The 15,712-nt window shown below is 38.4% G+C and overlaps 1 pseudogene; it reads left to right on the forward strand.

Annotated features, from left to right (window-relative positions):
- Window positions 1-7,486: 7,486 nt before the first annotated feature.
- On the forward strand, window positions 7,487-8,407 carry LOC101611414 (annotated as a pseudogene).
- Window positions 8,408-15,712: the final 7,305 nt, after the last annotated feature.

The raw sequence follows: 15,712 nt of genomic DNA on the forward strand, positions 1-15,712 counted from the left end.
AGTCTCTCTGTGTTATATTATCTCTCTAAACTTATTGATTGTAAATATTTGCTATTTTATGTTTTTATCTTCTTTTTCTGTTGGCTCTCCCTTTCTCCCCTTGCCTATGAAGTAAACACTGTTTCATTTTTTATGTTTGTGTATTTGTATTTGTTAAAGTTTCTACATGGAAAGTTGATCATGTAATATTCATCATCTTTCACTCAGAATAGGTTCCTCCATGTTCACGCCTGTAATGCTAATGTCTGGTCACACAATGGCGAAAGGAAAGGCAGTAAGTAACTAATGAAATAAGAAAACAAATTCTGAAAATTTCTGGAGTAAAAAAATACATGTAGGTAGTAAGAATTAAAGTTAACAACTAGCTGAGTCTATTGAATGTTTCTACAAATATCACAAAGAGAACTTATGCTACCTCCAACAATTGATCATTTTAACCATCACCAGTTCCTTCCTCACTGTATTAATGAACCATTACAAACACTACTATTCTCATTGTTGCAGGAAAAACCATCATGTAATGCCCGGCTTATGCTTCTCATCAATTTCAGCTTGTAGACTCCTGGATTGGCAGTTTTGATGTGGTCAATATATACAAATACCTAAGTTTTTAATGACATCAATTTGATCTTTTACTTTTTATAGTGAGCATGGGATACCCATGAAAGTGTACAAAGAACAATACTTTCTCCTTTACCTATGTAAAATAATGCAAGCTTTTTAGGCAGTCTTCACAACTTGAAGCAAATTGTGTAAATAAAAATAATTTTCCAGATCTGTGATGTGATATTTCTCCCAGACTGATAGGTAGGAGATAAAAGCAATGCTTGGGCATAATTTTATATGGTGTTTAAAAATTTGCAAATTAACTTGCCCTTCTTTACCGTAGTGATCTTTAGAATAAACACCTCTGTCTAAATTGTTCTTTCAGGTTCCCCATGACAATCACCTGGTTGCACAGCTTGCCTCATGTTTTGACTGTTGTATTATGCAAAGATTCATATGTTACATGTTGATTCAGCCTCAACACTTAGTAGTGTCAGAGAACAGAGAAAATAATGCTACTCACTGCTATAAAGTTTGTATTTATTATTTTTCATTCTAATTGCTCTAAAATCATTATAGTTCATGGCTGGTGCTTTTAGAGAACACACATCCTGTCCTTTGGCAATACCTACTTATATCTATTGTATAACAATTTACTTCAAATTGAAAGAATTCTTCCTGGAAGGAGAGTATCAGAAATTCCTAATAGAAACATAGGCAAATGAAGACCCCTTGGTTCAGAAGGTTATTAAGGCTCAGCAGATAAATAAGATGGAGGAACTCACAAATCTCAGAAAGTTCCTGAAACTTCAAGATTAGCAAGCTCATCTCCTAGGCAATCAAGGAGTAAGCACTGCTTGGGAGAAGGCACTCTTCAATCAAGTGAGCTGCCTTCAAGTTCTGCTGTGAGCTCCAGACAGCAGCTTCTGTGAGTCCTCACCTGTGCTGGGGAGGGCTTGTCAGTGACACAGCTGCCTTTGAGTCATCCCAGCTCCTGTAAGTAACCTCTCACACAACACTCCTGTAAATAACCCCAGAAACCTCATTGATTCTCTAAGCTAGAGTTGGGTGAAATCATTTCTTTGCTCTGTTGTAGATGCTCTTTCTGAGGGAGTTTAGGTCTTTGTTCACAGTGCATGGAACATAGAACATAGAACATAGGAGAAAAGCTAGTGCAGTAACATTATTCTGTGAAAAGTGCCACCTTTGCTAGAACTTCAGCACAGCATTTGGTGTAAGATATGTGGAAGGTGAATATTTAATACCGACCAGGAATGAGAATCAGAAGCATTTCACACTCACTGAGAAGGACAATCATATATAATGAAGTCTTGGTACTAAGCTCTGTTACAGAACAAAATGTGAGTCACTAAATATTTTGTAATTTAGTACATCTATCTATTACATGATGCATTTTTATAGGACACTATATGTAGTTTGGACACTTAGTAACATTCATATGCTTTATAAGATGACAATAAAGCATATAAAATTGCACTTTTGGAGTGTGCAGTTAAACTCCTTTGAAGAGAGTTGGAGAGCTTATTATATGCAAGAAAATAGCAGGTAAAAGGCAAAGCAAATAAAATAGAAGAAATTATTACTTGTTCAATAAAATCATTTTTCTTCCTGAACATGCAACCTTCCTTTGCAGTTAATTGTGTGGGCACTTACATTTCTGTCTGATAAGCATGACACATTCATTAGACCACTGTCAAGTTTTTCCTCCTATGTTCATTCAAATTAGTATATGTTGAAAAGTTGTGTGTGGAACTGCTTGAGTGATAGAGTCAAAATCATCTAGAATCCACAAGTGCTGCTGACCTTTCATTGTCAGGAATGCAGCATTATATATTACACAAAAGATAATTATCAATGCACTAAGGTATATGTGAAGATCTTTAAGTGAAATATGACAGAGTTATGTACATATAAAATGAAAATAAACTTTCAGCTTCTAATTATTGTGTCTAGTCTTCAGTATTATGTCTAAGATAATTAAAAATTGAAGTTGTTGGGGCTGGAGAGATGGCTTAGCGGTTAAGCGCTCGCCTGTGAAGCCTAAGGACCCTGGTTCGAGGCTCGGTTCCCCAGGTCCCACGTTAGCCAGATGCACAAGGGGGCGCATATGTCTGGAGTTCGTTTGCAGAGGCTGGAAGCCCTGGCGTGCCCATTCTCTCTCTCTCCTTCTATCTGTCTTTCTCTCTGTGTCTGTCGCTCTCAAATAAATAAATAAATAATTTTAAAAACATTGAAGTTGTTATTTTAGGTCAAATGAGAGTTAGTCTAAGAAGGTAGTGTGGGTAAGTACTCGTAGTGAAAAAATAATCATTTTATAAAGATAGATGTGAAGTCTGTGGAAATTGAATTTGATGACTGTTGTTAGGTAGAGAGGTGAGTAGGTTATATAAATCATGGCAAGTCATGAATAATTCTTGGATTTTGAGATTGTGGGCAGGGTTATAAATCTATGGCTATAATATATCTTAAGTTGATAAAGTCTACAAGAGTTGGCAAATTGTTTAAACCATAGTTGATTCTTTTTTTTTATTTTTTTGTTCATTTTTATTTATTTATTTGAGAGTGACAGAGAGAGAAAGAGGAATATATAGAGAGAGGGAGAGAGAATGGGCACGCTAGGGCTTCCAGCCACTGCAAACGAACTCCAGATGCGAGTGCCCACTTGTGTATCTGGCTAATGTGGGTCCTGGAGAATCAAGCCTCGAACCAGGGTCCTTAGGCTTCATAGGCAAGCACTTAACTGCTAAGCCATCTCTCCAGCCCCATAGTTGATTCTTATGGGTGATATAGGGACCATTTGATGATAATCACGTTTGGGAATGGAGTAGAGAAAAAAATGTTATCTCATATTTGGTTATTTTCCATGTAAAGTGCTTTGGGATTTCCCACTGAAATTAAAGCTAATTAGGCAGTTGGTGTGTATACAGTTAAAGAAAACAACAGGAAGGAACAGAAGCTTGTTATAAACCCTCTTCAGTCATGCTATGTATTCTGGCCCCAACAGAGCCCCACAAGGACACACATGTAGTTTTAATCATTGTAAATATTTGTGTGGATAATTGAATGGTTGTTAGTAATGCCCAGCTTTGACAATACTATCCTATTGGGAATCTCTTAGAAATATTCAAGGGATTTTGTTACTTTTTAGAAGAGTATGTTCCCAGTAGAAGAAAGAAATGATACCTTGCTCTAGTTTGGAATATATGAGGAAACTCTGTACAAATAATACTGCATCATTCATTCCATTCTTCCCAGATTACTTCTAGAAAATGAGCACAGTTCCAGTTTTCCAGACTTTTATAGGAATTTGGTAAGGGTGCAGATGTTTTCATAATTAACATTACTATGATTTTGCAACTTTTCTTTTATGGAACAAAATAACTTTAAGGAATTAAAATTCTAGACAAGAGTTTCTCTTGTTTTGGATCAGCACCTGACAACTTGGCAGAGAAAAATCAACATTCATCTCCTTATGTTTCATGAGCATTTAATGTGGCAGCAATGGACTTGGAAAGTTTTCTATTGGTTAACAGAAGAATGAGACTTAGAAATTTGACTAATAATGATAAGAAAAATTTACCATACTCAGAAATTATTTCAAAATATGCAAAATTTCCTTGATTAATAGAACATAAACTGTGCTGCTTAAATCTCACTGACTTGTTATTTTTCAAAATGAGAAATTCTGGGTTTGGTTGAGTCATATAAAAGTTCTTTGATTTCAAGGAATCATGAGAATATAAACTAACTAAAATTAAAGAAAATAACTGAAATAGTGTCCTTTTTTCTTTTTTTAATCTCAAATAAAAATTCATATAAATCACTAATTTTTTTATGAAATTACACACTACAGGTCTACAGCTGGAAGCATCCATAATTGATGGTTATAAAATAAGGTAAGTTATCTTGTATATATTTGTGATAAATTCTGCTTTGAAAATAAGTGCTCTGGTTTGTTTTGCATACCGAAGCTGCTATCAGATATTTAAAAGTTAGTACTGTAAAATTCATCACTCCCTTATTATCACTGAACATTCTATGCTTATTCATTTTGCTTATCTTTAATTCTGATAAAAGCTATAGTTCCTAAGGATCAAGAATTAGGATTAACAAATCATATTTTTATATGTGCATATCAATCTGTATTTCTGTTTTTAAAAAAATATTTTATTTATTTGAGGGGGGGATGGGCACACTAGGGCCTCTAGCCACTTGCAAACAAACTCCAGATACATGCACCACCATGTGTATCTGGTGTACGTGGGTACTGGGAAATCAAACCTGAGTCCTTTGGCTTTTCAGGCAAGCACCTTAACCACTAAGCCGTCTCCCCACATCCTGCCATCCCTATTGTCTGGGCCTCGAGTTGCCTATCAGGTATGACAGCAACTCCAGCAGGTTCCAGGTTTGGAACTGTAGATAAGCAACACCACGTGGCATTTGTCTTTCTGTGATTGTGTGAGTTCACTGAGTGTGATCCAACATGCCTCAATCTTACCTGCACTCAAAACAGAAACAGAAACAAAAAACAACCACCAGTATAGTGATTAGTATACATTACCATTTTTAATAAAAAGCATATATTTTAAAATGAATTATTTGACAATAGTTAAACTTTGTTCTGCCCTTGTGTATGTGCTACTTTTTATAGGTATACATTCTGACAACTTCCAACGCAACTGATTTATCTTTTTTTTTTTTGCCAACTCTTATGAATATACTAAGATTTATGCAACTGGCCAGCTACTTCGTTGTGAATGTATCCGGTCTTTGCCATGTCACTGAGCAATACACTGTGTATTCTTCACATGTCTATTGTGTCGTGGTGCTTTCATGGCTATGGTATATAAAAAGAAAATAAATCAGAGAGTATATAGAATTTTTAAATGAGTTTTCATAGAATTGGTTTTATTTTAAGTTGTGGTGGGATGGGAGATGATTCAGAGGTAAGTGTGCCTGCTATGCAAGCATGAGGACCTGAGTTTGAACCCTAAAACTCACATTAAAAAGCTGAACATAGCTGTGGACCCCAGTGCTGGGGCTTACTGCTCATGCAGTGGAACCTACACACAGAACAAAGCGGCGTGATCTTCTGGTTCAGTGAGAGACCCTGTCTCTAGAAAATAAGGTAGATGAGTGATAGAGAAGGACACAAATGTATTCTCCTCTGCCTTCATACGTGTGCTATGCACGAGTCTCAAGCATCTGCACACACCCATATACATAGCACATGTATGCATACACACATATACATACCACATGTACACACGCACACACACCACACCCCCACACATACCACACCACACGAATATAGTAAAAAAGACTGTGTAATCAATATTTCCACTAGAATTATTTCATAATGCCTATTTTTTAAATTATCTATTTATTTACTTGAGAGTGACAGACACAAAGAGGCACATAGAGAAAGAGAATGGGCGCCCCAGGACCTTCAGCCACTGCAAATGAACTCCAGATGCATGCGCTCCCTTGTGCATCTGGCTAACGTGGGTCCTGGGGAGTCGAGCCTCAAACTGGGGTCCTTTGGCTTCACAGGCAAGTGATTAACTGCTAAGCCATCTCTCCAGCCCCTCATACCTATTTTTAATTGCTATTGTCACTGAACATTTTATACATTTGAAGGTCAATTAATCCTATCTATAAAAGTAGAGGTGTGTGTGTGTGTGTGTGTGTGTGTGTGTGTGTGTGTGTGTGTGATATGAGAGTTGGGTCTCTTTTATTGTTTTTCTTTCCAGTTTGCTTTGCTCATCTGTATATTTTCTTATTCACATTCTTCACTCATTCTTTTAAGTTGTTTGCATTTTATCTATCTAATGTTTTGGTTTCTGTATGTGAGCATATGCCACAATGTGTGTATGGAGATCATAGGACAATGTTGGGTTTCAGTCCTCACTTCACACCTTGTTTGGGTCAGAGTCACCTGTTCACTGACCTACATACCAGGCTCATGGACTCATGTGCTTTTTCAGGATTCTCTTGTCTCCTCTCATTTCTCCATAGGCACCCCCTGGGATTCCAGATGCTCACACTACCATTGCTGGTTTCATGTGGGTTCTGGGGAGCCAAAGTCAGGTACTCAGCTTTTCACTGCAAATGCATTATCCACCAAGCAGTCTCCCAAGTTGCATTTTGATTTATTCAAAACAGTTCATTATCTTTTATGGGTATAAATATATTTTCATATGTATTATCAAATATTTTTATTATATTCCCCTTGTCTTTTTGACTCTTTCAAATTAAAATTAGATTGCAGTTATCTTCTACCACTGAATGTCTTCTTTGGATAGTGCTGCTAAACTTTCCATGTATATTATTGTCTCTCAAGTATTGTCATTTCTGGGGTGTGAAGTAGGAGCCTAAATGTACATGTTTCCGGAGTTGTAGTCAGCAGATCAGCACATTCCATTCACCCAGACGCCTTTTATGGCTACATTGGAATTTGTATTGGTTCATGTCATTTTCTGTTTATATTGAATCTGTTTCTGGGCTCTATTTCATTGCACTGACTTGTTCAGTTTTCCACAGTATCTTAATGCTTTGTTCAAAGCTCTGAGGTAGTTCAGTATCCTTTAAGGTCCTCTTCCTATGCTTCCTATTCACATTATCATTTGGGAAACAGATTTTTTTCTCATATAATCTTTAAGATGATTATATGCAGACTCATAAAACTTTGTGAGACTGAGAAACACGTTTACTAAATTTGTGTTGCTTTATGTCTTACAACTTACTATGGAAGATTTTCTAAGTATATTTAAGAAGAGGAATAAAAGCAAATATCTAAAACTACTAACAGCTCCTCATGGAGCACATCAGTAAAACCAAAGAGCTTTCATCAGTTCTGTCATTCCTTTCTGACTGCTCATCACTTGATTTTCCATCTTTGTGATTGTCTGGATCAGACATGGAAGAAGAAAATCAGACTCCAATAACTGAGCTTGTCCTCACAGGACTGACAGATTGTCCCGAGCTTCAGGTGCCCCTGTTCCTGGTGTTCCTGGTCATCTACGTGCTCACCATGATGGGCAACCTCGGGCTGGTTGCTGTCATCTGGAAGGACCCCCTCCTCCACTCCCCTATGTACATATTCCTCAGCAGTTTAGCCTTTGCTGATGCTTGCACTTCGTCCTCTGTCACCCCCAAGATGCTTATCAAATTCTTGTCTAAGAATGGTGAGATATCTCCGGCTGAATATTTTGCCTAATTTTACTTTTTTTGTTATAGTGCAACCACAGAATGTTTCCTCTTGGTAGTGATGGCATATGACCGCTGTGTGGCCATATGTAACCCTTTGCTTTATCCCATGGTGATGTCCAACAGTCTCGGTGCTTAGTTTATATGTGCTTTGTACTTTGCTGGCATTCTGAATTCAACCATTCATGTCGGTTTACTAGGTAGATTAACTTTCTGCAGGTCTAATATCATACATTATTTATCTTGTGAAATTGTACATTTATTCAAAATTTCTTGCACTGATCCTACAGTTAATATGCTTGTCTGTGTCGCCTTTTCAATCTTTATACAATTATTTTCACTTGGAAACATCATAGTCTCTTACACCCATGTCCTCGTTGCCATCCTGAAAAAGAAGTCTGTGAAGGGAAGATGCAAAGCTGTGTCCACGTGCAGTGCCCATCTGCTCTCTGTCTCTTTGTTTTATGGAAACCTCTTCCTCATTTATATTCTTTCTGGATCTGGGCAGGCCGAAGACAATGAAAAAATGTATTCTTTATTTTACACAGTAATAATTCCTTTCCTAAATCCATTTACTTATAGTCTGAGGAACAAAGAGGTTATAGATGCCTTGAGAAGAATAAGGAAATAAATATTTTGAAAGAACTTTCAAACAGTTTCTTCTTTATCTTATAATGAAGAACAAAACAAAATCTAATACAAGCTAGCTAATATCTTCTTATAGATGAGAGAGAGGTCTATGAGACACCACACTTCCCATTGTAAATAGTGGAAAATGATTATTGCTGGGAGATGGGAATCATGTCCTAGCTGGGTATCTACCGGAGGATGGTCCATTCTCCAGTCAGTAGCTTCTCATCCATGATTATCCAAGTGATCCTAATTTAAATCAGTGAGTAAAGAAAGAATAAATAAGACATGGAAGTATAAACTGGTTCTAATGAGAAGAGGAAATGTTTTAGTTGGGGAGGAAGAGGGAAGAGACAACAAATCTCCAGAAAGCCTCCACCTCATCAACTGCCGCCATGTGGGAACCAAGCATTCAAAACACATGAATTTACTGGGGCGTCTGACTCAAACCACCAGAGAAAGTAACCTGCTATGTACTGGGTCCAGTGCTTAAGGATGTTTCCTTGCAAGTAGGTTTGGTATCATTCGGTAACTGTGCTGGTCTTTGAATGTAAAATGTCCTTCATGGGCTCCTGTGCTTATATACTTGCTCCCTAGCCAGTAGTACTGTTTGGGAAGATAGTGGAACCTTGAGGAATTGGAGTCTTGCTGGAGCAGTCCTTGAAGTTCTATAGCAAGTTTCCACGTGCTCTCCATCTCTCTGCTTCCTGCTTGCTGATGTGACCAGCCTGCCACCATCCCCACTTCTTCTCTACCATGACACTTTCTCTTGAAGCTACAAGCCAAGAATAAAACCTTCTCTTCCTTAAATGGTTTCTTGTCAAGGTATTTTTTCACAGCACTGAGAAAGTAATTTACACTAACATTATCTATAACTATCCTACTTGGGATGGCTGTGCTCCATTATATTTCAGCATTTCGTTTTTGCAATCTAGCTATTTTCTGGAGAGTTCCAAAATTACAAAGAGTAATTGGCAAGTTTTCCAAAAACTATCAACTGAAATATAGCACTAATTGACACTGGCATATGTGTGAGGTACTGACATTAATGACTCTTACATTGATGGCTAGCAAGATAAATGGGACAAATTGACATGCACAGCATGATGAGCATCAATGTTACTAACAACTTCTTTTTGCAGCACCACATGATATTTTAGTCAGTGACATTACATATAATGATACTCAAGAATTTAATTTTAACTAGTTTTAAACATTTTTAAAATAATGTTTATTTATTTATCTGAGAGATTGGCAGGGAGAGAGAGAGAGAGAAAGGGAGAGAATGGGTGTAACATGGACTATAATCACATCTAAAAAGCTCCAGAAGTATGACTCCACCTTGCGCCTCTGGTCTGAATCCAAACTTTTGGGTCCTTATGCTATTAGCAATTATTCTTTTTTAAAGGAGATTTTTTGAGGATTGGGCAGATAGCTTACTGGTTAAGGAGCTTGCCAGCAAAGCAAAGGACCCAGATTCAATTCCACAGTACCCATATAAACCAGATATACAAGGTAGCTCATGTAACTAGAGTTTGTTTGCAGTGGCTAGAGGCCCTGGCATGCCTATTCTCTCACTCTCTGTCATTCATAAATAAATAAATAAATAAATATTTTTAAAAAGGTAGACTTTGAGAAGGGTAAATTAAGAGGTTTATTTTTGGGCAAATTAGGATCCAGAAGATGGCTAGTTGGAAGAGTAAAGCCAGAGGGGAATTCTCTTCATTGCCTGGCTGGAAAGGAAGAGAGGGAAGAATGTAGATACAGAGAAATCCCCAGGGAGTAAGGCTCTGGAGAGGGAACACACCCACACACAAACACTAAATTAAACATGAAAGCCCAGACTAAATGATTCAGAAGAAGCAGACTCACATAGGGAAAGCAAAGCATGAGAGCATAACTTTCTTACCAGTACAAGCTTAAAATGTCCTATCATTAGAATGGTTCTGAAGGCTGATGAAAGTAGGAGGAGAAATTTGAGTGTAGGTTATCACCTTCCACCTTTCTTGAGGCAGGATTGTTTGTTCACCACCATCTTTTCTTGGCTCACTGGTCTGTGAACTTCTGGAGAATTCTTGTATTTCTGCTACCCTTCTTGCTACATATTCACTGGGATTACAGAAGGAAGTACTAGAGCATTCAGTGCTGGTTTGGTTTCTGGAGTACAAACTCAGGTATTCAAGCTTGCACAGTCATCTCTTTATTCTCTGAAACTTCTTCCCAACTCTCTAGGTGTATCCAGTTTAATGAAACAAATGATAAATACACAGTCAAAGATTAATCCCAACATTAAATTCACTCAAAGGTGACTTACCCTTTCTCACCAATAGACACGTCATTCATACCAACAATAACTAGAGAAACATTGGCATTAAATATCATAGATCATATTGTATTAGTAGACACCTATGGAAAATCCTATCAAAACAATACAGAATATACCATCTCATCAGTTTACGGGACTTTCTCTAAGATAGGTGACATATTAAGACACAAAGCAAGTCTCAACAAATATAGCAAAATTGAAGTAATTTCAAGTATTGTATTGGACTGTTACAGAATAAAGCTAGAATTCAGGGATGGTTTAACACAAATCAATGTCTGTAATACATTATGTAAATGAATTCAAGGGCATAATCATCTCAATTGATGCAGAAAAGACCCATGAAAAAACTCAACATTGCAGGTTTAAAAATCTTTGGGGAGAGTTGAGGAGATGGTTCAACAGTTAAGGCACTTGTCTGCAAAGCCTAAGAACCCACATTCGATTCCCATTTAAAGCACGGTGCACAAAGTAGTGCATGTTCCTAGAGCTTGTTTTCAGTTGCTGGAGTCCCTGGAGAATGGTGTGCTGCCCATTCTCTCTCTCTCCTCATTTTCTTTTTCACTCATGAATAAATAAATAAATAAATAAATAAATAAATAAATAAATAAATAAATAAAATAGCTTTAAAAATCCTTAGAGAAACAAGAAAAGAAGGTAATACATCAAAATTTAAAGCTGTATTTGATCACCCTATCTCTCTCTCTCATTCAGGTCCTGGCTTATGACACAGATACGCGCACACACACACACACACACACACACACACACACACACACGTGGATAAAACTTATAAAGCAAAAACATGACCCGGAGGGCAAAAAGAGATGACAGGTGAGGGAAGGGCGAAAAAGCACACATGACATGCACACACAGGACAGGGAGGTTACAAGAGGTGGGAGGATGAAGGGAAGAAAAAAATCAACTAAAATAAATTGCGTTTGAAAATGATATAATGACCAGAACCACAGCCAACTGAGAGTCAAACAATGAACTTCGCTCTGTTTCTGTCTTTCCCAGGACATCTCTTGTCACACGAGGTAAGGTAGAAGCCAGAGCTAAAAAGCCCCTTTTAAGGATCAACAAATGAAGCATTACCACTCCATCATTGTCCCGATGCTCTCTGGCCAAATTTTCCCTTCATACAGCATGAACAGGAGGAAAAGCGAAGTCTTTCTGTCTCTAAAACTATGACTCACTCCCTGGGGCCCCTCACCCTAGCCTAGTTGGTGGTGGCAATGACTCAGCTCTCTTGGAGACCACTCATGCCTCTTCAGAGCCCACCAGACACCAGGTCACTGCAATTAGCTTGGTTGATCTCCCTTTTTGGCCCCCCTTCTCATCTCCTCATTACAACCCTTTGCCAATGCCTCTTATATCCTTATCATCAGTCCAGGTTCATCAATAGAAATTTTTTTGTCTGCTAGGAAAACAAGGTTACTGAACAATGTATAAACCGAAGGGAGGAATGCTGTCATTTTAGAATTTAGATTCTAAGGAGTTTACAAGAAAATGCATATTTCCTCAGTCACTATTATAACCCAGTCCATAAATGTTTCCACTCAGCGTAATTATGACAAGCCATATTGCCACATCCTAAAAAAATGGTTGCAAGAGAAAAAGATGCACTCTTACCACCCTATCTGGGAGAGAATACTCCTAAATGTGTTCGAGATCACAAAAGGGAGTTGTAAAGGCTCCTCCCCAAGTATAGTTAGCACCCTTTAGGCACCATGATTGTTAACCACTGCTGATTTGCAGACTAATAATGGACACTGACTGGAACAGGAATGGAAGGCTCAGGCCTACGTGGGAAAATGCCAAATACAGATACTGCTAAGCCTGGATAGTCTCATAATTTTTCCCTCCTTGGGCATGGATGATTGCCAGCAACACATCAGTACACCTTTGAGTAAGGACTAGCAGATAGATGTCCCTTGTTGCCATCCCTCTCTCGCAGTATGGGGAGCAAACCCACAACTACCTATATACCTCTAGAGTGTATCTGAGAAATTGAGATGCCTTTGATACCTAGAGCATAAAGAAAAAGCATCTAATCTTTGTTAGCTACAATGCCTGGCAGATCTACAAATCAGAAGATGGTTATCTATGGATACTTCAGAGAAATAATGACTACAATGCTATTTTACTTGTAGTAGTCCTGTTCCACCGTAAGAATGGCAACTAGTCAGAAATATAAACCTTCATGTTGAGAGAGAATGCAGATCTTTGCAACCTAGCAAGGTTGAACAGGCCCACTTATAGTCAGGACTACACAATGCGATTCTACATCAAGGGAAAAGTTCCCTCTGGCCAGGGGACTCATCTTGATGAGGGTCCTCCTACTCTTTGCTCCATCCTGTCCTTCTTATGAAAGCTATAACCTTCCTCCTCCCTGATGAGTTCTCATTTTAAAGATTGCTGTTTTGTAGCTCTCTCCTGGGAGATACTAATGCAAGATTTTTGTGTTCAGGTGATCCCTGGTCTGTCAATCCCAACTTTTGGGTCCATATAATATTAGGAATGAAATTTTTTTAAAAAAAGATTCTTTGCAAACTGGAAAGATGGCTTAGTGGTTAATGCACTTGCCTGCAAAGCCAAAGGACCCAGGTTCGATTCCGCAGTAACCATATAAACCAGATGTACAATGTAGCTCATGTGACTAGAGTTTGTTTGCAGTGGCTAGAAGCTCTGGCATGCCCATTCTCCCTCTCTCTCTCTCCTTCTCTCTCTCTCTCTCCTTATCTCCCTCTCACGCTCTCTTTCTCATAAATAAGTAAAAAAAAAATTTAAAAGATAGACTTTGAGAAGGGTAAATTAAGAGGTTTATTTTTGGGCAACTTAGTATACAAAAGATGGCTAGTTGGAAGACTCAAGCCAGAGTGGAATTCTCTTCCTTGCCTGGCTGAAAAGGAAGAGAGGGAAGAATGTAGATACAGAGAAATCCCCAGGGATTAAGGCTCTGGAGAGGGGACACACACACACACACACACACACACACACACACACACACAATTAAACATAAGAGCCCAGACTGAAGGATACAGAAGAAGCAGATGCATACAGGGGAAGCCAATTGTGAGAGTGTAAACCTCTTTCTTGCACAAGCTCAAATGTCCTGTCATTAGAATGGTTTTGATGGTTGATGAAAAGGGAAGTGCAGTGATGAAGGTGCAGTGGAGGGTGTGATATTTTCAGCTAGGTTTGGACATTTGCATTTCCTTGCTACAATATCCTCACAAACTTGTAATTACTGTAATCTTAGGCATGTCAAAGACTATTGGAAAAATAAAGAACATCGGCTAGATGCAGGTGAAACTTGTGTTAAGGCAGCAAAATTAAAAAAAAATATATATATATTTTCAAAGTTTTAGCATGAAACTCAAATATGTCTACCTGGTTAAATGTCATTAGCTTTGCATTGCCTTATTGTTTTTCTCAGAAATTCTTACAAGATATGGAGATACTTGCAAGACACCAATAGGCCAAAATTTGAGGACCAAATTTTAATATCTTGAGTATGTGGTGCACTGTCAGCCTTTTTTGCAGAGTTTCTATAAAAAAAATAGGAAGGAAGCAATACATTACAGACATGTAGCTTCCATCTAAATGCCTTCTGGAGTTGGCACGGTATGAAAGTCGAGGAGCTTTTCCATTGCTCACTGATATCAAATACTAGCTGCACATGTCTCCACCCATATCTGCATGTCTGTACACATCCATGTCCATGCATGCACGTCTTACAAATTATTAGAAGAGGTACTATTAACACACAATATGTTTTTTTTTTCTTTTGAACAAATGAAATGGCCACAGATTTTGTTACTCAGTTCTTTTTTTCTTCTTGGGGACAAAATGCCACATTGACAATGAAAGTAATCAACATGAATGCATATAAACATAGACACACACCTGGTCATGAACAACATGACATAAACAGTGTGGCAAAAACTCAAAGAGCATGTGAAAAGATTAAAGATAGAAGGAATAGCCTTAATTGTGTTTTGAATCTTTATCCTGAGGTTTTTAAGCATGTGTGTAAGGAAATGGGCATTTTCTGATAGCTCAAGCAGGAAGGAAGATGAAGTTTGGCTCAGGGCTTGTTTTGGATGTCACAATGGAAAGAAAGAAACCAAAGGGGACTTTTAGGTAGTAATGTCATGAGCAAAGCAGGTTTAGAGAAAAAGGAGAGAAGGAAGCCTCTTCATGATCCTCATTTTCGCTTCTTATGGTTAAGTCCACAGGACAATAGAAATCTCAGCATTCCAGGCCCTCATTAGGACTGGGAAAAGAAGTGGAAAGAACTTCAAACCTCCCTAAATTTTTTGGTTAGTCTTCAGTGGCACTGAAGAAGTCATTGATGGGAAACTGGAGATTCACAAGAGGGAAAGGCAAAACACAAAACAAAAACCTTGGCTGGAAGAGGCCAGAAGCCTCCATGGAGGAAGGCAAAAGCCTTTTCTGGAGAAGGCAAGGAGGCCAGCTCAAGGAGTTTTAGGGCTAGAGGCCCATTGTGGGTCTATGCAGGGCTTGTGTAGTGATCCCACTGGGACATTTGTTTACAATTACCTTACAAGCACTTGAGATCGCCACCAAATGTTACTTAGAAATAGAAGGAAAGGGAAATTGTAGAAGTTTGAGAGAAAGGAGCTGGGACAAAATCACCTTTCAGCGGAGATGAAGGTGAGGTTTACTCAGGAGGGGCCTTGTGCCTTAGCAGGCATAATGGAAGCACCCGAAGAGTTCCAACAGCGCCCACAGGGCAAAGCCCATTGAATGCTTTTAAGCCTTTCCAAGAGGGTGGGGCCTGCCTTGTGAGAAGGAAAGCTTAGTTAAGCTGTAATTCTACTTTGGGGAATATGTGACTTTAGACCTCGCGCCAGGAGCCTCAAAGGTTGGTCTCAGACTGACAGCTTGGGGGAGGGCGAAGTGTCCAGGTCAGTGGTTGCTTGTGGCTGTGGATAGAAAGGCCTGGACTGCTGA

This window comes from Jaculus jaculus, chromosome 4 (assembly GCF_020740685.1).
Source record: "Jaculus jaculus isolate mJacJac1 chromosome 4, mJacJac1.mat.Y.cur, whole genome shotgun sequence".
NCBI classification, from domain to species: domain Eukaryota; kingdom Metazoa; phylum Chordata; class Mammalia; order Rodentia; family Dipodidae; genus Jaculus; species Jaculus jaculus.